This window comes from Chlorocebus sabaeus, chromosome 7 (genome assembly GCF_047675955.1).
Source record: "Chlorocebus sabaeus isolate Y175 chromosome 7, mChlSab1.0.hap1, whole genome shotgun sequence".
Lineage (NCBI taxonomy): Eukaryota > Metazoa > Chordata > Mammalia > Primates > Cercopithecidae > Chlorocebus > Chlorocebus sabaeus.
The window spans coordinates 22,374,446-22,398,075 of record NC_132910.1 but is presented as its reverse complement, the minus strand read 5'-3'; the positions used below and the strand labels follow the sequence as shown (position 1 = coordinate 22,398,075).

At 38.1% G+C, this 23,630-nt stretch overlaps 1 protein-coding gene across 2 annotated transcripts in view; it reads right to left on the bottom strand.

Annotated features, from left to right (window-relative positions):
- The window catches only part of SLC4A4 (solute carrier family 4 member 4), a 390,757-nt gene that overhangs the window by 351,296 nt on the left and 15,831 nt on the right, over positions 1 to 23,630 (bottom strand). The gene's annotated exons all lie outside the window — the stretch shown is intronic.

The window sequence follows — 23,630 nt, the reverse complement described above, 5'->3', positions numbered from 1 at the left end:
TTTGGGTTTGGGAGGCTACTGTATGAAGGGCTTTGGTGTTTACTCTGAACAACTAGAAAGCCACTGGAGGGTCTAAGCAATAGAGTGATACTTCCTCAAATTTATAGTCTTTACCTAAGTCTTTGTCATTAGATAAACATTTCCATTAAGGTGCTTCCTGAAACCTACTTAGAAGGTCTTTCTGGGGCCACAGCTAGTGTAGCACAGAGGTTACAGGCGGGGTCTGCTGGGTCAGAATCCTACATCACCATGTCAGAACTTGACCCAATGCTCTGCAGATCCAAAAGTGAATTGACACACCTTAGGAGACTTCATCCCGAGGGTTCAGAGCCTTGACATTGACTTCTGCTTTGTGAAGGTGCTGAGCAGTGTTTCAGTGCTCATGACAAAGGCCAATCTGCATTAACTTGTTAATATAATCTTTATCAACTTCTGCCAAACTAGCTCCAAAGTTCATGACTCAAGTTGTTGCCACTTGAATCCTCGCCTACCTAAATCTGCCCCAGGGATGGCAACACGTAGTGTTAGAATATGCCAAAGCAGATGATTAATATGTGGATATCATGAGAATAGCATACAGCTTATTGTTGGTGTCTTTTTTAAACACCCATAATTCAAATTGACACTTTAAATAATAAAGGAATACATTTAAAGTTGTTTTAAACTCTGAGTTTTCTGATTCCACGGTTACACCGACTGCACTTTGGGGGAAAACGCCCTGAGCTTGGCATCCTTTGCCATAGAACGACAACCCATGTTTGGTTCTAGCCACTTGTGTGTACAGAGAGGAGTGGTCCACATTGTGGAAGGATGTTATATCCCAATTTAAAAACAGTCTCCTTCATAGTGGAAAACAGTAAGGTGATCCTCAAAGAGTTAAAAGCAGAACTATCTACCATTCAACCCAGCAATCCCATTACTGGGTATATACCCAGAGGAATATAAATCATTCTACCATAAAGACACATGCACATGAATGTTCACTGCAGCACTATTCACAATATCAAAGACATGGAATCAACCTAAATGCCCATTAATGACAGACTGGATAAAGAAAATGTGGTACCAATATACCATGGAATGCTATGCAGCCATTAAAAAGAACAAGATCATGTCTTTTGCAGGAACACAGATGCAGCTGGAGGCTATTATCCTCAGCAAATTAACGCAGGAACAGAAAAACAAATACTGCATGTTCTCACTTTTAAGTGGGAGCTAAATGATAACTTATGAACACAAAGAAGGAAACAACAAACATGGGGGTCTACTTTAGCAGGGAGGGTGGAAAGAGGGAGAGGAACAGAAAAGATAACTATTGGGTACTGGGCTTAATACATGGGTGATGAAATAATACGTGCAACAAACTCCTACGACATGTGTTTATCTATGTAACAAACCTTCACATGTACCCTCAAACCTAAAATAAAAGTTAAAAACACGAAAAAATAAAATAAAAACATTCTCCTTAACTCAGAGAGAAAAAAGGACACCCATAAGACATAACTATCTAATGTGACACGTGAGTTGAGATACTAATTCAAACAAATCAACCGTCTAAAAAACTATTTTGAGACAAGGAAGCTTGCATGTTAACTGGGTATTAGACGGTACAAAGGAATTATTATTAATTGTATTAGGTATGATAATAGTGGTGAGGTTATATATATTTTTAATATCTTTACAGGCATACGTCAGAGATGTTGCAGGTTCGATTCCACTCCACCACAATAAAACAAATATCACAATAAAGCGAGTCACATGAAATTTCTGTTTCCCGATGCATATAAAAGTTATTATTATTATTATTATTATTTTGTTTTTGTTTTTTGTTTGTTTGTTTGTTTGTTTTTTGAGATGGGGTCTCTGTCGCCCAAGCTGGAATACAGTGGTGCAATCTCGGCTCACTGCAAGCTCCACCTCCTGGGTTCATGCCATTCTCCTGCCTCAGCCTTCCGAGTAGCTGGGACTACAGGTGCCCACCACCACACCCGGCTAATTTTTTGTATTTTTAATAGAGACGGGGTTTCATCGTGTTAGCCAGGATGGTCTCGGTCTCCTGACCTCGTGATCCACACACTTCGGCCTCCCAAAGTGCTGGGATTACAGGCATCAGCCACCGCGCCCGGCCTTTAAGTTATGTTTATTAAAGATAAACTCTTGTCTATTGTGTGCAATAGCATTATGTCTAAAAAATGCACATACCTTAATGTCAAAATTCTGTATTGCTAAAAAATGCTAACAACCACCAGAGCTTTCACCAAGTTGTAATCTTTTTGCTGGTGGAAGGTCTGGCCTCAATTCTGATGGACAATAAAGTTTGCCTCATCAATTGATTCTTCCTTTCACAAAGTATTTCTCTGTTGTATGCACTGCTGTTGAATAGCATTTTACCCACAGTAGAACTTTTTCCAAAATTGGAGTCAATCCTCTCAAACCGTGCTACTACTTTATCGACCAGGTTTACGTAATACTCTAAATCCTAATCCTTTGTTGTCGTGTCAACAATGTTCACAGCATCTTCACCAGGAGCAGACTCTATCTCAAGAAATCACTTTCTTTGCTCATCCATGAGAAGTGACTCCCCATCCATTCAAGTTTGTCATGAGGTTGTAACAATTCAGTCACTTCTTCAGGCTCCACTTCTAATTCCAGTTCTTGCTACGTCCATCACCTCTGCAGTTACTTTCTCCACCGAAGTCTTGAACCCTCAAAATCACCCATGAGGATTAGAATCAACTTCCTTCTGTTTCTGTTGATATTTTGGCATCCTCCCATGAATCATAAATGTTTTTAATGGCATCTAGAATGGTAAATCCTTTCCAGAAGGTTTTCGATTTACTTTGCCCAGATCCATCAGAGAAATCACTATTTATGACAGCTATTGCTTTACAAAATGTATTTTTAAATAATAAGACTTTAAGTCGAAATTACTCCTTGATCCATGAGCTGCAGAATGAAAGTTATTTTAGCATACATAAAAACTACATTCATCTCCTTGTACCTCTTTATCAGAGCTTTTGGGTAACCAGGCACACTATCAATAAGCAGCAAAATTTTGAAAGTAGGTCTCAACAGTGAGCTTAAAATATTCAGTAAATCATGCTATAAACAGATGTGCTATCATCTAGGCTGTGCTGTTCCATCTTCAGAGCACAGGCAGAGTAGATTTAGCATAAATCTTAAGAGTTGTTTTCACTTTCTTATTAATGGTGTATTCACTGGAATAGCACTTCTAATTTTCTTCAAGCACTTTTCCTTTGCATTCACAACTTAACTAACGATTGGGACAAGAGGTCTAACTCTTGACCTGTCTTGGCTTTTGAGATGCCTTCCTCGCTAATCTTAATCATTTCTAGCTTTTGACTTAAAGTGAGAGACATGCTACTCTTCCTTTCATTTGAATACTTAAGAGGCTCTTGTGATGTCTCTGCAGAAAAGTGAGCTTCCCTGTGATCCTAGAAGAATAAAAACTCACCAAACACTAATACAGTCCCTTGTATTACTAGACATTGATGGGATACAAGGGAAAAGAAGAAAGATGTTCCCAGTGACAGCATATTCCCTTCTTGCCAAACACAGGTACCTATTTTTCCCAAGGAAGTATATTACATTTGTTGATTAGGTTCCAAGGCCAACTCACAAAGTTCAATTTGCTGAAAATGTGGCCAAATTATAGAAATAATAATAAAATTTAATATAATAAGGGCTTTATATAGATTATTTAAACTTGACTACTAGTCAATGAAATGCTGCTATTATTATCATCTCCCTTTTACAGATGATAAAACTGAGATTTAAAGATGCAAGCAAGCTGTCAAGGTCACACAGCTACTAAGTGATACAATCCATATAGATTATTAGTTCACAACACCAAAATTACTAATAATATTAGAGTGCTAATAGTACTGTTTTAGGTATATTATGGGTGAAATAGGCTTGTATGGATTTGAGTGGGTCTGGAACACTAAGTATCATTCTAATATTGCTTTCTAGAGTTAAATACATTTTGAGTTTCAAACAACTAAATAATAAATATAAAGTGATGGCATTCCAAAATTAAGTTGGAAGCAGCACAAGTATTTGTTTAGAAAGGTCATCAAACAAATGACTAAAATTAGAGCATAAATACCAGTATTACCTCTAATACGTAATCACAAATAAAATTAACCATAACCAATTGAGACAAACCAGCTCTAAAAAGAAATTACATACACATGTTGTCTAAGGTAACTTTTTGCATTTGCTTTTCTCATTATCTCAAAACTCAGTTATTTGGATAAACACAGACACCTAAAGACCAAAGTAAAACATCACTCACTTCTTAAAGAGCTGTACAGTATCATGACATCTCCTTTCTGGAGATTTGGGACTTGCTTATGAACTATTACCTACTTGGATCACTTTACAAGCCACTAGTAAAAAAGAAAGAATTATTCCTTCTTGTAAATATCAGAAGAAAAGTCCCATTGCCAAGAAAAGTCCCATTTCCCATTTTCTTAGGAAAAGTTAAGATCACTTTCCCTACACTCTCCATTTGTTTTAACTTTCACAGTCCCCCCAGCTCACTAGCTTCAGGCAAAGCCAAAAAGGAAGAAAAGCCAAAAGCAGTTCATGTCAGACTGTCACTACCACATTCCAGCCTTGATGAAGACCTCAGAGACTGTTTTGTAAGTCTTCCTGCCTCTGCTTCCAGTTCTATAAAAACCAACAGTCAATCAGGAAACGCCAGTTAAGTACATACGATGCCACTCTTATACCAAATAGAAGTGATGACCAGCTGAGAGTTTCCTATTTCTGTTACAGTCACAGAATCATTTTTGTTTACAATGGTCTTTGAAAAGCAATCATATAATAAGCATCTACAGATAAAAACTACTTGCTAAGCTACATAAATGCCATTTTGTTGTTGGTTTGCTTTTTTGTTTTTTGAGATGGAGTCTCACTTTGTTGCCCAGGCTGGAGTGCAGTGGCATGATCTCAGCTCATGACAACCTCCACCTCCCAGGTTCAAGCAATTGTCCTGTCTCAGCCTCCCAAGTAGCTGGGACTACAGGCACGCGCCACCACCCCCTGGCTAATTTTTTGTATTTTTAGTAGGCTGGTCTTGAACTCCTGACCTTAGGTGATCCGCCCACCTCAGCCTCCCAAAGTGCTGGGATTACAGGCGTGAGCCACCACGCCTGGCCCATAAATGTCATTTTGTTAGTACCCAAATCATTTATTGCTCCATTATACTGCTGATTTGCACTGTTTTATCATTAGAGCTGACAGCTCATTCATTAGTAGAAACATATTATTCAGTCTCAGTAAGGATTAAATTGCTTTTAAAAAAAAAAAAAACTTTAATGTCAAAGCAAATCTAAAGTGGTATTTCTTGCTCAATTCTTATTCTCCCAATCTTGTCGCACTCACATAGTTTCTTTAAAACAAAATTAGTAAAGAATTTTTATAAAGTGAATATAATTCAAGTTACCAACTCTCTAAGTCTCAATGTTCTCATCTGAAAAATGGGCTTAGTAATATCCACATTGTTCAGTTGTGGGGAAGCTATGGGATAATGGGATAACGGACACAAAAGCACCCTTTGTGGTAGGTACTTAGCATAAAGCGGGTAGACAAGGCACATAACTAGTATTGTTATACACCACGTCTTTAATTTCTCCCAGACAGGCATAAGTTCATAAAGGTCAAATTGCTACCACCTGGCACAAGTTCATGAAGGTCACATTACTAGCAACAGGCGGAGAGAGAATTCAAACCCAGTTTTGTCTGACTATAATGCTCTATGCCACGCTACCTCCTCAGCATGGAGCAGGAGGGATAACCAGATAGTCTTCCAAAGCCTCTTCTAAGCTTATTAGCCCCAAGGTGGAAGCCAAGAATAAAGGATAAGTGGAGCTTTCCTCTTTTGAACCTTATGTAAAGTGCAGGGAATCAAGGAAAGAAATCATCAAGCATGTGCCTCTTGATATATCAGAGGTCAAATTTCTCAACTTGTTGATAATACTCAGAGGACTAACTGGGCACATGGCTGAGGCATGGAAATGGGCCAGTGGGGCATTTTTTAAAAGGTGGTCACCCTGGGAAACACAGACCTGTTTGTGTAATGTTTTTGACAAGAATAAAACTTAAAAATGACCCCAAATGCCAATTTTTAAAAATCAGAATAAAAGAAACATTAAAAATAGAAGTGACAGAGGAAGGAAAGCAAGAAAAAAAAATGTATTTCAGTTAACACATCTTTGGTAAGAACTAGTTTTCTGAAATGAATGGTTTCTTAAAACAGAAATGATAGCTGGGCGTGGTGGCTCACACCTGTAATCCCAGCAAGTTGGGAGGCCAAGGTGGATGGATCACTTGAGGCCAGGAGTTCAAGACCAGCCCGGCCAACATGGTGAAACCCCATCTCTACTAAAAATACAAAAGTTAGCCAGGCATTGTGGTGCATGCCTGTAATCCCAGCTACTTGGGAGGCTGAGGCAGCAGAATTGCTTGAATCAGGGCTGGGGGCAGAGGTTGCAATTAGCCAAGATCGCGCCACTGCACTCTAACCTGGGCGACAGAGTAAGATTCCATCTCAAAAAAAAAATAGAAATGACCAAGTTGGTAGACAAGCAATAATAATTTCTTTTGTTTGGTAAAACAACTGACTCTGTACAATGCGTTACGGAATTATCAATAATGATAATTATGCGTATCATTTGTTGAGCACCCACTGTTCGCTAGCCCCTTTGGGACGGTTCACTTGTGATCTTCACAGCAATGCACACGCCCAGTAGTTACCAGCAGCTCCACTTTACATAGGACGAAACACAGCCCCATAACCATAAAGGTAATGTCCCAAGGTTACAGAGTCTAAGAGGGAAGAGATGGAAATTCACACTTAGATCTGTCTGACTCTAAAACCCATGCTCTCCTTACTGAACGTGAAAGTGCCCGGCACAGGGTTCATTTGCCACTGCCACCCTCCTTATAAACCTGGGAAAGGAATGAGGTGGATGGAGGATCAGACTATTCCTGGAGGATCAGTGGAAGATCATCACCTTCTCCTCAAGAATCAAATGAATAGTGCTTGAAATGGTGAAACCGAGAGCAGAGTATTATTTCAAATGGGTGCTATCATGACAATAAGGTGTTTTGAAAGCATAACCATCTGCACCTTGGACAGGACCAGAACACAAAGTTCTTAGTAAAACAAAACAAGAAAAAAGCAGTCAGGAGCAAATTAATAAATTCAGGGGGGAAAAAAAAACCGGTTGTGGTGTTTTAGTCTACCCTGTACTACCAACAAGATTGAGGAGAGGACAGGAGGATGGACTAAATGACATTTGTGATCCAACATACGTGATACCATTGTAATAGCATAGGGTGTTCCTTTGAAGATACTCTAAGAGTCACACACAATTTGTTTATTCTCTCAGCATGCCTAGTTGTTAATAAGAAGATAAGTAATATATTGACTCTGGGTTAGAGATCAGATAATTCAGACAAAAAGTCCTACGCACATTAGGAAATCACAGCAAAAGCAAAATCATAACCCAAGCTTCCAGTATAGAATGCATAAAGCTGCATAATTGCATAAAGCTACTACTGCATCAACTGTGAATCCTCATGGTTCCAAACCAGGGTTGGAGTAAGTTTCCAGTGGGTGGAGATGACCCTCACTCCTGGGAGCTGCCAGGCAGGGCCAGGCAGAGCCCAAGCCCCAGGCCACTTACCGCCAGTCAAAAGATGTCTAGACTGTTTACCTAGTGTACCGTGCAAATCTTATTATTTACTGAGCACTGTGTGACATGAAAAAGATTCAGAAACATTAGTAAATAAATCTATTATTTCACCAATTTTCTTTTTTCGCTCAGATCACGTGGTTTATTGAATCAATTTAAGTACACAGCAAAAAATAAACACAGAACTCAACAAAACCAAACCAAAAACCCACAAGAGCAAAGACATGGGATAGGTTTATGAACGTAGGATAGGGTACAAGTAGTGGCGGGACCACATCCCTGACTTCTGTGTTATATACAAGGGTCATATGTCCTATCTCTCTGCCCCATCAACCTTCCCCATGATGATGCGTTTATGGAAAACAGAATTGAGATCACCAACTTTCTTGATCAGGAAATGTTAACATGGACCTGGAAATCCTAGAAAATCCACAATGTAACTGAAGTTGCTTCAATAATCATTCCCTTTCAAACCTCTTCCCTCCCTAGGGGGCCATTAGCCAGCATCGTCCTAGGCTAAGGAAGACACACTTCTGAAGCGCTGTATACAGGGCTGTGTAAACCAAGTTAGGAGGCCACAGCTGAGAGCACTTCTACACCCCTTGGTACAGGATCAGTTCATGCCAAAGGTGTGGCCTGTGCACAGTTCAGTTCTCCACACAAAACCCCAGTACATCCGGGTACTTAGGGGTCATGTCAAGAAAAATGATTGAGATACTAAGTGGCCGGCACAAAATATTGCAAGAGAGCAGCCTAAGTGGGGCGTAGAGAAGAGGGAGTATCTTGTCAGCTCAGGCTGCTATAACAGAACACCATAGACTAGGTGGCTTAAAGAAGAGACATTTATTTCTCACAATTCTGAAGACTTGGAAGTCCAAGATCCAGGTGCCAGCTGATTCAATTCCTGGTGAGACCTTCCTTCCTCGTTTGCGGAAAGCCACCTTCTTACCATGTCCTCCCATGGCCAAAAGACAGAACATCTCTCTCATGTCTCTTCTTATAGGGGCACTAATCCCATTGATGAGGGCTCCACCCTCATAACCTAATTACCTACTGAAGGTCTTACTTCCAAAAATCATCATATTGGAAATTAGGGCTTCAACTTATGACTCTGGGTGGGGGTCGGGGTGGATACAGACATTCAATCCGTTTCAGGGAGATTTTCTTCTCACCTTTTCATCTTTTACTCAATACAGTAAGGTGCACAATCATAATGACAGCCACAGAAATGACTCTTAATAAAGAGCAATTAGTATGCCATGAAAACTCAGTACTCCAGTAAGACCAAATTGTGTGGTGACAAGAGGCCTCTGCTTTCAAGCCCACCAGCGTGGAAGCACAGCTTTCTTTCTTGTGTTTTAGTCCCAAAAACAAGAACAGAGGCTTCCCTATGTCTGCTTTACCAGCTCCTTGTAACATGTCAAGAGTGGAACTCACAAGCCAATACTTTATGAGGTAAAATCCAGGATTACTTCTAGTAATGACAATAAAGGAAGGGACAAACAGATGCAAATCAGCAACACCCTGTATGCAGGAAAATAAAGAATTAGTATTGATGAGTTATCATCAGGTCTTATGCAGTCATGCGTTGGTAAATGACAGGAAATGTTTCAAGAAATGCATCGTTTGTCAATTTTGTCATGGTGTGAACATCAGAGAGGTTCTCACACAAACCTAGATGGTACAGCCTATTACACACCTAGGCTATGTGGTATAACCTATTGCTCCTAAACTGCAAACCCGTACAGCACATGACTGTACTGAATACTGTAGGCCATTATAATACAATAGTAAGTACTTGTGTATTTAAACATAGAAAATATACAGTAAAAATACAATAATATAAATTTATGGTACCGCTGTCATACATGTAGTCTGTCACTGACCAAAACGTCGTTATGCAAGGCATGACTATATTTACTTCTCTCACCTTTGGACACTTTCCCCCAGCACCAGAGGAGCTTCAGCCTCATGGTAATCACTCTGCTCAGCTCCCTAGTACCTACCCCATCCCAGTTTATTTAATGTGACCTGGCCTACCCAAAACTACACTTCTTACCCTATTCACACACAAATGTGCACAGACACAAATGCGTGCACACAGGAAATGTCATTGCCATTGTGGAATATGGGCCACCTCATCTCATTCATCTAGTCTCAACCTCTGCCTTACACTTTCATGTCCCATGGTTCGCCAACCCCATTGTGCCTCTGTCCTGTAGATTCCAACTCTGATCTTAGCGACCATCTGGCTTTTCTCATTTCTGGTGAGCCCCTCTGACAGCAGGTCAGCACTGGTATTCAACCTCTGCTCCAAGCAAGGGCAACCCCCACCTTCTGCCCAGCTCCAGAGGACTGGGCCTCTTCCTGGCTACTCTCTCAGTCAGACATAATTCTGCCTAGATCCATTCCTGATCCTGAGGATTCAACACAGGATGGTGACTACATTAAAACTAACCCCGAATCTAACCAAGTGAGAAACCTAAGCTCAGTGCACAGCCCATTAGAGAAAAAATGCCAGAGGGTTCCAAACCCCAGAATAGTAACAATAGAGATAAAGAACTCAAAATTTTAGGGGAAAATTAGATAATTTTGAAATTAGACCTAAATTATTCTTTCAGACAGAAGACAGAAAGCTGGAATGACTCTTTGAGGGCAGACACACTTGTACAAGCAAAGGCTGGAAGGTTAGATTTTCTTAGACGGCATCTAAGTTGTCTTCATACACAACCAGTAAGACATCCTGACAGTTGGCTGGCTTCCTTGGTGAGGGAGCACTGCAATCATCGCATCCATGAATTTGGTTGTAAATCTTACAAATTCTTAGGTAACTCTAAAACAAGTTCCTGGTTTTTAGTGTCTAAGTCTCCTTAGCTGCAAGAGCCAAAGCTCATTTCTGCACAACTCCAGGTCTGAGAGTCATCACCATGTGGCTCTGATAAGGTCCATAAAGCATTATAAGCTCTTCACAAAAAAAAAAAAAAAAAACAGATAAATTCAAGTGACACTATTACTAATGTGTTTACTCTCAACGTATGGGGAACATGACTTTAAATTGCCAAATGTTCCATCTTCTTAGCAATAGAGATTTGTGAAAAATCTGTCCACCAAATTAGGGCAGAGCTCCAACTCTTCTGGGTTTTGCCCAGATTCGTTGGGGAGCTGTTAAACGTTTTTAAAACTTCAGGATGCAGCAACATTAAGATCACTGCTAAAAACTGGTATGTTCTCAATTAAGATGGACAGAAATTTATTGTTAGTAGTTTGTGTTACAGACCCAAAGTATCCTTCTACCTCCTGGTAAAAACAAACTCATGATGTGAGTTATCATATACCATTTTGATATTTTAATTTTGCAAATTATGTGGAGTTTCACAGGTAATATATAAAAAACTTCTCTGTGTTAAATAAAGCATGGTGATGACAGATCTAAATTTACAGAATACAGAATCATAGGAGAATCACTATGTCTTTATATTGTTAAAAGCAAATAAAAGGTAAATCTTTTCTGAATCACTGCCCAAAGCCTAAAATCTGTAGGAGTAAGTAAAGGAAAAGATGGAAGGTAATTATAAAAAGATAAACTGTTTTGTGAAGGTATTTTGTGGTAAAAGTATATTCAGTCACCCTGTCACACAAAGATATTATTTGAAAGCAATCTAACAACCACATGGATGTGTGCAAATGAATAAATGTTGCCAAGACAAACTACAAAGAAAAACATTCCAAATGTGAGTTTTCTTTGTCATATTTTGGCTCAAAGTCTTTTCACATTTTTCAGACAATTCTTTGGAAATTCTGAGTAGCAAACATTTTTTCTCTATTACTTTTCATCTTTATAACTGCAACTGTATGTCTCCAGTTCAGCTTTCTTGGACAACTTCTTATTGAGTACCTACTCTGCATCAGTCCATACTAGAGACTGATGACATAAAAAATGAATAAGATACAGACACTTCATTCAGGAGATTATAGACTACTGAGGTAGAAAAGTATATAAACATAACTTTACATAGCTTCAAGCTCCAAGAAATACACTTTTTCAATTCTTCTGATCATTTTGTTTACACAGTGTTCCCAGTAACAAGAATAAAGCTTTCTCCTTAGTTGTGTTAATTTCCCTAAGATTTTCCTTGGGGTAAGTGTGGGGAATGGAAGGAGAGATGGAGAAACAGAAATCACAAATAACATGCTCTTTTGTGAGAACTAGTCGATAAGAAAATGTTTCCTGAAAAATTACCAAAGATTATGCATTTTAACACATACAATGCACTGCCCACAAACTAAAGTTGCTCAGAGAAAACATTTAACTTCTTCAACATTTCTGGCAACTGTTACTTTGGTTCTAGAAATATATTAAGTATGCTTAAGTCATCATGTTTTTGACAAATTGCATAGATGCTGTGATTTCTCCTTAAATTAGATAATGGTTATTAAACAGTCAAGAAGGATAATGCTAAGCACACCCTTGCTTACTGTCTAGAAAATCACGTATTTTCAGGTTTGCAGCACCTGCTTGCCCAAACGAAGCAAACAGTGACTTTCCCTACAATACCAGCAGTGCTCAGGCCAACACGCAGGTGAGCTCAGGGCAGCACCCAGGGCTACTCAGATGGGTACCCAATTGGCGTCCACACTGGTAGTTACAAAAAGCACCAGAAATATGTGATATCATTGCCAGCATGGCAGGCTTCAAAAGACAGGCAACTAAGGTGAAAAGCAAAAGGAAAAAAGAGATAAACATGGTCACAGGGCTCTCCGCAAAAATGTATAAATGTTCAATTCTCAGAGACTTTCATGGATAGACCACAAAAAGCACTGGAACAGTCCCTCCAAATAACATACGACCAAATAAAAATAATAATGATGAAATAAAATACAGTGCTGAAATCTCCTGAAAACTGTAAATAGTTAATCCAAGAATACATCAAAATTTATTTTTCCAATTTTCAAGCATAACTCACCGCAATAGCAAAGTCAGCTACCTTTAAAACCTAGGTTTCTCACAATACTCAAGAAGGAAAAAATAAATCAGTCTGAAAATCAGAGATTGAGCAATTTGAGTCCAATTGACATGCAGCTGCAGAGTACTAACAGACTGAAATGCTCATAATTTTCTGAGGAAAGATACAATAAAATGAAAATCTCCAAAATGCATTACAGGTAGCTACTGATACTCATATTTTATGATACGTCTTTATTAGCTGCAACAATGTGATCTAAGTGTTGTATTCAAAAGAAGAAGAAGAAAAGGAAGATTTCAACTGCCTCAGCACCTGTGAACCTCAGACACCTTTCACTGGCCCTGTTCTTGCAACATCCTTGTAGAATTCTGTTTCTAAATGTGTCTGCCCTGTCTCCCCCAGTAGACTGTTACACATTAGGGAGGAATGTGCCCTGCAGCTTCTTTTTCCCAAGATCCTAATAGAGTGCTCAAAACAATAGATGAATATTAAATAAAAATGCCACTGTTCATTTCAAAAGTTAGACATAACACACTGTAGCCAACAGCACCGAGAGTATGAGGGTCCTTTTGATTTGCATATTATATTGAGCATTTGGGAAAAAAAAAAAAATGTGCCCTTGTCATATAAAGTAACTTATGCCATACTTATTCTGATCATGCAGAATAAACCAAAAAGGAAAGAATATTTGACACGAACTTTCTGAAAACTTTCAGCATTGCATAAAGAGCATAAAGCCATTCTAAAGATCAGGTTTCTAGTGTAACCAAATTTGTCTCTCATAACCAAATATTCCAGCTAACTGCTAGCCAGCTTCAAGTCTGGAAACTCAAGAAAAAAAAAAAAAACTGAGAAATATTCATCTCATATCAAACCTTTGGTCCTGGCTCAAGAATTACACTCAAGTGAGGGTCATCTGAATATCATCTAACGTCCTCAAGAGATGGTATAAATGGTGCAGGACACTGATTCAGGCATCTTAGAACCCAACTTAATTAGGTTAACTCACTTTTCATACAATCGTAGAAATGAAGGTGATTTAAAATAGAAGAGTCCAGACGACAGCAATAAAAGCAAAGGCCATAATGGGAAAGCAAATCGTAATTAATAAATCATTAAATGAAATTATGAGATTTTAATACCAAAAAAACACAGGCTTGTTTCTACACATTCTAATGTAGGCCCCTTTTAATATAATGTGATAAAGTGTGTAATACCACATTCTGTTTCCAATAATTTTTTCATTTTAGAGATATGATTAGCCAATAATGTATCTGGATACCTGTAAGAGTAACATTATTATATTATTATAATTTGTCAAAGGAGGAAAGCAGCCAGGCACAGTGGCTCAGATCTGTAATCCCAGCACTTTGGGAGGCCAAGGCAGAGGAATGGTTTGAGCCCAGAAGTTTGAGACCAGCCTGGGCAACAACCAAGACCCTGTCTCTTATAGAGACTAAAATTAGCTGGGCAAGGTGGCACGAGCCTATAGTCCCAGCTACTCAGGAGGCTGAGATGGGAGGATCACTTGAGCCTAAGAGGTCGAGACTGCAGTGAGCTATGATTGCACTACTGCACTCCGATCTGGGCAATGGAATGAGCCCCGGTCTCCCCGAGAAAAAAGGAGGGAAGTCTTCCAAAAATTTCCTAAACTCAAATGGAAATAAAGAGAAAAAATAGGATTCAAGTATTAATATTTTTCTACACAAAGAAAATAAACTTTCGTGCAGTTCTTAGAAATACAAATTAACTTGAAAGATCATGAAGTAATTGATGGAGGAGAATGTGAAGTAGCAAATTTTGCATCACTTCCAATACTTCCTTTACCACTGCAGAAAAATCATCATCTAAGATTATCTGATTTCAATATTTTAAAGTGTATTTCATAGTCAGTGACTTCATTTAGTTGTTTTGTAAACAAAAGAAAGTTAAATACTCACCAAATGTTGAGAAATCATAGTTGTAAGATCAACAGTAATTTGTACCTATAGATATACTTTGCTTTAAGGATACGGAAGCACATGCTATAAATTTATCCTCACACATGCTTACAGCTTTTTAAATTTTTCTAATTCTGAATTAATAAACGCAGAAATATTCTATGCAGGAGGACCATCTGTCTAGACATACTAAATCAGATGAAACATTTCCAGGAGACTTCAGACTAGTGTCAATAAAACAAATCGTCAATTCTCATTTATTCAAGGGACCACAGTGTTTGGAATACAGCCAACACCTCATTTCTTCTTATTATCCTTTCAGCTGCTAGTATCTTATCTATCTTATGAGCAGGCATCACTTCAGAAATGATGACAAAATTAAAATTATTCAGTTGAGACAGGTGGTACAGTTCTCAATACACACTACAGCATTTGATTTTCCATTACTACCTTATGAGATTACTAGTACCATTATGCTTATTTTACAGAAGACGGGCACATGGATGTCAAGTGAATTCCCCAAGACCACAGTCATAGTGGCAAAGTAATATGATCGTCCAAGCTGATTCCAGAGCCTGAATACTTAACCACTGCATGATTTGCCTGCAGTAGATGATTATGGAGAGGAAATGAAACCCAAACCAATCACTTGGGTCAGAAACCTCTCCTTCTAAAATCATCATCATCATCATCATCATCATCAAAATGAATGTGAATTTCATGAGTGAAATGGTTCCAACTACAGGTTTTAATGAGATTCATAGTTTATTGACAGATTTCAACCCATATATTCAGTCCCAGGCCCTCAGTTATAATTCAGAGTTAATAGTTTGATCTTTCTTGCTTATCTTCTTACACATTTGCCAAGTCTAATATATATTCATAAAGCATTATACTCAGAACTAAACAGTGTTGAACTCCACTGTATTGTACTATTTTATTATTTATCATTGACCTGTTTTCAAATTACTGAAGTTGAGCAAAATCTCAAAATCATGGAAGGCTTCTCCCTAGATAAGCACTTACAAAATTCTGACATTATAAGCTAATAATTCTTCACATTTTGGGGGCCATGAGCCTTTTGGAAATCTGATGAAAACTGTGAATTGTAACCTAAAAATAAAATGGATATAGGAATATATAATTTAAACGTGGCTATAATTTCATGAGGTTATTGAACACTCACACCTCAAAGATCAACAACGAAGTTCAATTAAAAACCCTAGTCTTTTGGTCTTGCTTTCCATATTTAATGATTCTCTTATATTCTAATACTCCTTTAAATATCAAGCTTCCCCTAATGAGTTATAATCATGATCTTATTTGCAAAATTTCACAGAAAATGTGGTCTTATTTACAAAGTTTAAATTAGTATACAAACTTACAGGAAAATAACTACTTTGCTTACAGAAAGAACTACAGAGAGGCAAAGAACTATCCTACTTCCCAAGTGAGTTCTATGACATAGTCAATGAGCAATTTCCCACAAAAAGGCTATCGAAGTATTCATGTTTGAATGTGAGCTAAATTACAAATGCACAATTAAAGTTGCTTTATCCTTATGGGCATACCCTCTTCAGATCTGATAGTAAGAAAGTCCCATGTACTGAAAGTAGATAAAATAATCTTGATCATTACCTTTCCAAATTTAATGTACTGTAGTTAAATAGCCATGTTCACTGGTTTTGACTGCATCATTGCACTTTCTGATCTTTCCGATAAAACAAAACAGTAGATTTTTTGGAGGTGATGTCTTGCAGCTGACAGGCTCTCATTTTATTTTCATTCAAATTTTGGAGGAGTGGATAGCTAGAAACTGATATTCTGTTTTGTGGTCCATAAGGGACCCTAGTCAGTATTAAATATTAAATATTTTTGTGTATGCCCCAGTTTCAGTAACGTCATAAATATGTTGGACATACTTCTCCAGAAATATATATATATACACACACACACACACACACACACACAAATTCTGTACACAACAATATCGAGGGGTTTCTCTGAAGCCCAGCTGTGGGTCTCAAACTTCACGATGAAGAAGATATACCTGCATTCAATAGACAAGTGTGAGCTGACACTTCTGATTTGGGGAATCGGAGGGCCTTACGTCCTTAAAATGACATGGAAAAAATCTAACTCTGCTCTGCCTTTAAAGATGTCAATCGTATGCAAAGAAACAAGTTCATCAGAAATAATCACCACAGAATTCTCTTTGTTATCTGGTGGGTTTCTCAAAGCATAAAAGGATTAACTGCTCTCAAAGTAAGGTCCTGACTGTATTCTATTTCAAAGGTTGAGAAGCTGAGGGATGGGGAGCCTTCTGCGTCTGCCACAGTGACTTCATCCTGCATCCCTCCAGAGAGCTAATCAGTAGACATCCTGATGCTGGCAACACAAACAAGCCGGGAATTAGTCTGGCTAATGTAGGTATTGTCTGCTAGGACAGTCACCACGTACCTTGTAAATTCTAACCCACCTCCTTCCTAAAGGTCCTGTCACACCATCACCCACGACCTCGGTCTCCTCAAGATGTATGCATTAAATCCGGTGTTAAGATGTATGCATTAACGCCAGTGTTAGCCATCTTATTCCATATTTATTTTGTCTACATTAGCCTCTCTCATTGTCTTTCTTGTTCTCTAGTTGTTTTATATAAGTTCATCCTCAATATATGTCATACAGTGCAATATGTCATACAGTCATAATACACCGTTAGGCATATATATGGTCTGTATTCATTATTCCTCAGACTCCAAGGTTAAGTTAAGCTAGAAAACTATTGTTTAAAATGATTCATTTATTTAATATATTAAAGTTGTTTTTGAAATGTGATTTTTTTTTCCACTTAAAGTTATCTTTATCCCTCCTAGTTCCACCAGGTTTTCTACATGCTGGATTTACTAGGTACAAAGAGACTATACTAACGGCAAAGACTAAACTTGCTAATATTTAATATTCCATTTTAAAAAATAGTATTGCAAAATGAACAGGCAAAAGTAAGACGAAAAGTGAAATCTGTATGGAAACAAGAAGAAGAAAAAGTTTTCAAGTACTCAACATCCTTGGTTACTTTTCCCATGACCCTGTGATTGGAAACCAGGACATCATTTAAAATGCTGGTCACCTTGGAAAGCAAAGACACCTCTAAAAATAAAAATCAACATTTCCAGACTCTGTCATAATGGCTTCCTGGTAAACGGAAAGTCATGCTTGCTATTCTACCCCCACATGGGGGTTGTGGCAATTAATTATTTAACATTTGGAAAGTGCTTTGAAGATAAGAAGCTAAGTGCTAAAAATCATCATCAATTTTCAGGAAACCACACTTAAAGCGAACCCACCAGGTTTATTGTTGGAAACTGAACCATTAGTATAAGGCCATGTTTTCTTTTTCCATTTCATTTAGACCATTAGAACAAATAGCCAACACCACATGGAATCTTCCTCTCCTTCTGATAAACCTTCAAGTGGCCTCTGGGTGAAAAACTACTTGATTTTCAGAGAAAATATAAATTCCAATAACATGGTTTTTCTGGAATTTATAGTGTTTTGCTTATTAGGTATTTTTCCTCTTCTGCCTTTTATTTAAATTACATAATATACAGTGAGTTTACTACATATTTCATTTGTAAAACTTTGTGAGTGATTAAAATCAAGTTTAATATACTTCTACTAACTAGTTATCATTCAAGCAAACATTTATTTAGGTGTCCCTGACCATATTACATTTATATATTTAGATGAACAATCCCAAGACTTGATTAACATTTATACTCTAAATGAAAGTACTAAGCCATTCTATATAAATAAACAAGTGTTTTGGATCAACAGATTTTGCTTCTTACAATATATTCTGGTTTGCATTTATTCATTTAAAAAACTCAGGTCAATGGCCCAAGATTGAGAAATGCATGTTTTTCACCAAGGTATAACTAAAATCCACATAAAAACCTGCCTACATGCATGCTAACAAAAAAGAGGGCATTAAGTGTCTTTTTAAATTGGGAGTTATGAGCAAGACCCTCTGCAAAGCCATCACACAGTAACTGATTAGCTTGGGATTAAATATACAAGAGTAGAAATTTCACCTACACTCATTTTGGACACAATACATAATTTTGTCCAAAATACTATTTTTATTTCACTATCTCTTAAGTAGTGAAAGATCATACACACCAATGTCATAATTTCAAGTTTTTGAGAATTAAAAGCTATGCTAGCATTATCGTCTTGGATATAGAGTTGTTTCCCGTTAAATCAAGCTCAACAATGTTTCTCTAAAAAGAGGGTTTATGTATTTTAATCCCCAAAATACACAGTTTTAAAAGTCATCTTTCTAAAAGGGGAAAGGACTTGTTATGCAATACATTTTTACCACTCATCATATATAAACATTAATACATTTTTACACATCTATTAGTCTACCTCAAATCTTTTATCCATATTCACTCTTCCCAAATACCGCTCCCCACCAAAATGTGGAAGTAAAATCTGAAATGTGTTAGACATTCTTCTTAGTCTCAATAGGAAAAAAAAAGTTAGCTGGTTGCTGAAGTGAGAAGATTTCCATTAGGTTCCTGGCTCACATAACAAAAGTAACCATGGAATTCTGCATAGAACCCACAACAGATTGCTCAACTCAGAAACAAGGTTAATGTCTAAGAAAGTTAAGTTAAAACAAATTTCTTGTTAACAGCTTTATGCTTACTATGTATTCCATGTAATCCTCATTTTCTACAGATCATCATATAATAAATATGTAGATAAATTATTTTCCATGGTTCATTTCTAATAATCTCATTTCTTTAAAAGAAATAGAGAATAAGTACAAGTAATTTAAATTAAAACTGGGGAGGAAAATGGATTCAAGGAAGCCCTCTTTTTAAAAAAAAAATTTCAAAGAAGGTGTTGTATCATTTCCTCCTCCACTCTGCTAACTTTATTAGGGTATACAAATAATGGATTACTGGTACAAACAGAAGAAATGTTCACACTTGATATTTTAAAAGTGTTTTGTGGCATACATTTTTAACCATCCCTGCTTTAATGTTCACACTGTAATCAGATAGTCCCTTAAAAATAAAGAATACAACATAGCTGCCATATTTGGGGAGGTGGGGGAAGGGTGAGTCATTTCAAATAAAATGTTTTCCACCCATATGAATATGAAGGAGATAAAAACTGTCCAAGGGAATTAGCCATGTCCTAAAGTGAATGAGAAATGAATTGGCAGAGACTGAATCTCCATGAGAACATTACTTTGAATCAAAACCAAATTTCTAAAGCATTCCAGGTGATCTGCTCTATATTTATGGAATTTAAATACTGAAACGAATGATTCTGAAACGTTTAAGAAATAAAGCAATTTAACTGTCAATGTTATATGTATTGGCTATACGTTTTAATGTTTATAGGCCTACAGTGATGGGATAGGAGAAGACCAACACTTCAAGGAGCTTCTCAGCTGGACACTATCCCCTGGTTATGAACTGCTCTTATCACATCAGTCTCCAACTCAACAGCAGTGAACTCTCTGTTAACTCAGAAATTGCTTATCTAAGTTACTTTGAGGGAGGCCAACAATTAATACACACATACTCCTAAAACTTTTATCCACCATATGTCCAAATCCTTCAAATGTCATCATCAGTAATTACTTCTTTTGCATCTTTCTTCTGGTAAAAATTAAAAACACAAATGGTACTAAAACACATTATACGTAAATCATTTCTTACTAAAATATTGTCAGTTGTTTTCCTCTTACAAAGAAAATTTTAAAAAATTAGTAAGGAGAGTATTAGCAGCTTTCAGACTCAGCATGTTAGAAGAACCATGGTATAAGAGAGAGGTAGGGCTGATAAAGTCAGGTATGATCATAATAACGAACACTTAAACCATACTGACTACGTGCTATGGATTTTTCTAAGCATTTCACATTCATTAATTTACTTAAACCCTAGGAATTAAAGAAGATTGGGATAAAGAACTTGGAAGCACAGAGTCCCCCGTCATAAGGCACAAAGTCTTTGGTGCTGTGCTATGCGGCCCAGATCTCCCCTTCAGAACAGAGGTGCTTCCCCAGCTGGTGGAGTGTTGGTTGATGACACTCAGTCTAACCTTGTTCTAGAAATTACCTTAGCCAAAAAGAGCCATCTGACCCAAGGTCACACCCATCTCCAGAGGCAGCCCATATATCATGACCAGTTGATGTGGGAGAAGAAGGCCTGGCTTCCTTATCTGAAGGTGGGGCAACTCTCTCCCCAGCTCCAGAGCTCCTGATGGGATCAGCGGAGGCCTCTGTTACTGCCTTGCTCTTCAGCTCCTCCCTCTTCGCAATCCAACTTCCTTCACTCCCCCAACAGGTAGCGTCCCTCAGTACAAGTCCCAGTAAACTTCTTGCACAATCTCAGAAACTGTTTCACAGGGAACTCAGCCTAAGACAATGGTAGAGACAGGATTCAAGCCCGGGCTCTCTGGCTGCAGAGCTTAGCTCGCATAGGGAAACCCTGACAGTCACAGAGGATTCAGAAAACAATTTTGATAGGAGTTTCCAATGACCTCAACAGCCTATTAAGGTCTCAATAAAAATAACTGAAATTTGCCACATGATTGCTGGATCTCAGCAGCCTTCTCAAAGCCCCCAAGGTATTCGTGGGCTGTGTCAGCTGTGCTCACCACCCACCCTTTCTTCTTTTTTTTTTTTTTTTAACTGTACTTTAAGTTCTGGGATACATGCGCAGAACGTGCAGGTTTGTTACATAGGTATACACGTGCCATGGTGGTTTGCTGCACCCATCAATCCGTCCTCTATATTACACCCATCCTTTCATATCCTTCCACTCAGGCCCTTTTGCTGATGGCCAGTGGCCAGTCAATAATGCCACTTTCTAGCCCAGGATACATTTATAGAACCTTTTGCTTATCCTTTATGTTGTCAAGAGGGTGTCACAGCTGTGTCTAAACAAGGATTAAGGCATAATGACATGGAAACACTCAGTGTAGGAGCAATAACTCCACAAGTCTCCAGACTTGAGACCACATCTGAATTATATAATGAATATCAACAGATGAACAAGAGGGAAAATTACATTCAATATGTTGAGACAGAATATAAATGTGTGTAATTCATTTTAAAATGATGTACATCAGAAAATATTTTCAGACAATTTTAGTTTAGACACTTAACTAAGTAAGTAAGCTTCAATTATCAGAAAATTCAATTAAAGTGACTACTTCACCTCTGTTGACAGCAGATAAACAGACCACTCTTGTAATTTAAGCAGACAGGTTCACAGTTTCTCACAATCAGCCTCCTCAAAACATGATTTCCTCTTCCTTGATTCCACAGACCCTGCATAGTACCTACTAAGGCTTTCACATCATCCCACCACTGCTCCCCAAGCCATAGGGGTTCTGTCAGATTCCACATCCCCAGACATTCACCTACAGACTAAATCTTCACTTTCTCTACAGGACTAAGAAGTTAGTCCATCAGCTGTCAACTCAAGTAGCAGCCTGGGCCACATGCTCTAACCTACTTTTTTCTGCTATTCTGGTTTTTACATAAAAGACACTGTGAGCCAGGCACAGTGTTTCACGCCTGTAATTCCAGCTCTTTGGGAAGCTGAGGCAGGCGGATCACCTGAAGTCAGGGGTTCAAGACCAGCCTGGCCAACATGGTGAAACTCCACCTCTACTAAAAATTCAAAACTTAGCCGGGCTTGGTGGCGTGCTCCTGTAGTCCCAGCTACTCAGGAGGCTGAGGCAGGAGAACTGCCTGAACCTAGGAGGAGGAGGTTGTAGTGAGCCGAGATCGCGCCACTGCACTCCAGTCTGAGCAACAAAGCAAGACTCTGTCTCAAAAAATAAAAATAAAAAAAGGACACTGTGTTGTTCAAGCCCATGTGGTAGAGTCCATTTATCACAGAAGCTAAAAGCTGTAGGCCGAACAGGAATACACGGCACCGGACTTTCCAAGCTCTTTAATTGGCATACATAGCATTATGTTTTAAAAAGCTATCCAAGAGGATGATTTTTAAACTTGCCCAAAATAAAATATATTGCATTTATTTGGAAAAATAAACTATTTCAGATTAGTGAGATAATACCAAATAAACCCCAAACCAAAAATGTTGGTTTCAATTCAGAAATAACATCCAATTTTATGTTATCAGTAGCAAGACGTGGATTTGATTCATAGAAATTTTATAAGGAAGTCTAAGTGCCTATTTTATAACCTCAAATGTAACAATGCATTTACACTAGTGCTTTCTGGTCAAGGTCAAGAGCTGAGATAAGACATGCTGAGGCCAGTAAACTTTATAGGAACTGTCATATGTGGTCAGACCCACAATCCTCTCCAAGTTTCAGTGACACCCGACGACATCAAAGAACAGGAAATTATTCTACAAAATAAGTGACTTGAAGAAAGTTCTGTGAAAACAGGATAATCCTGGGTAAAGTCCTGGATAAAGACAGAATAACCACCCAAAAGATTAGGTCTGTTTACCAAATGTCCATCTTCTCTTTCAAATTGTATAAATACTTAATCCACCCAATGACTTGCTCTGGACCTTCTCCTGTTAGAGTATACAGTTTCTCCTCTTGTGGTAAAAAATCTGCTCACATAAATACCCACTGCATAAACTTAAACGTTTTAAAAATTTAAGCTAAGCCTATTTCTCTCAGTTATGTATTTTTTTTTATTATTTTGTATTTTGTGGAGACAGGGTCTCACTATGTTGCCAAGGCTGTCTCAAACTCCTGGCCTCAAGCAATTCTCCAGCCTTAGTCTCCTAAAGCACAAGGACTACAGGCATGAGCCACTCAGCCTATTTCTCTGTTATATGTGGTGCTACTAGTTCTGATATTCTTGGATTTGGGGAAAGTGTTCAAGACATTACAGGCTTTGGTGAGGACTCCTTTCAGACTTCACACTTCATTGTTCAGGACCATAAGCATGCAAATAACTTTCTCTGTGTTCTCTTAAAAAAAAT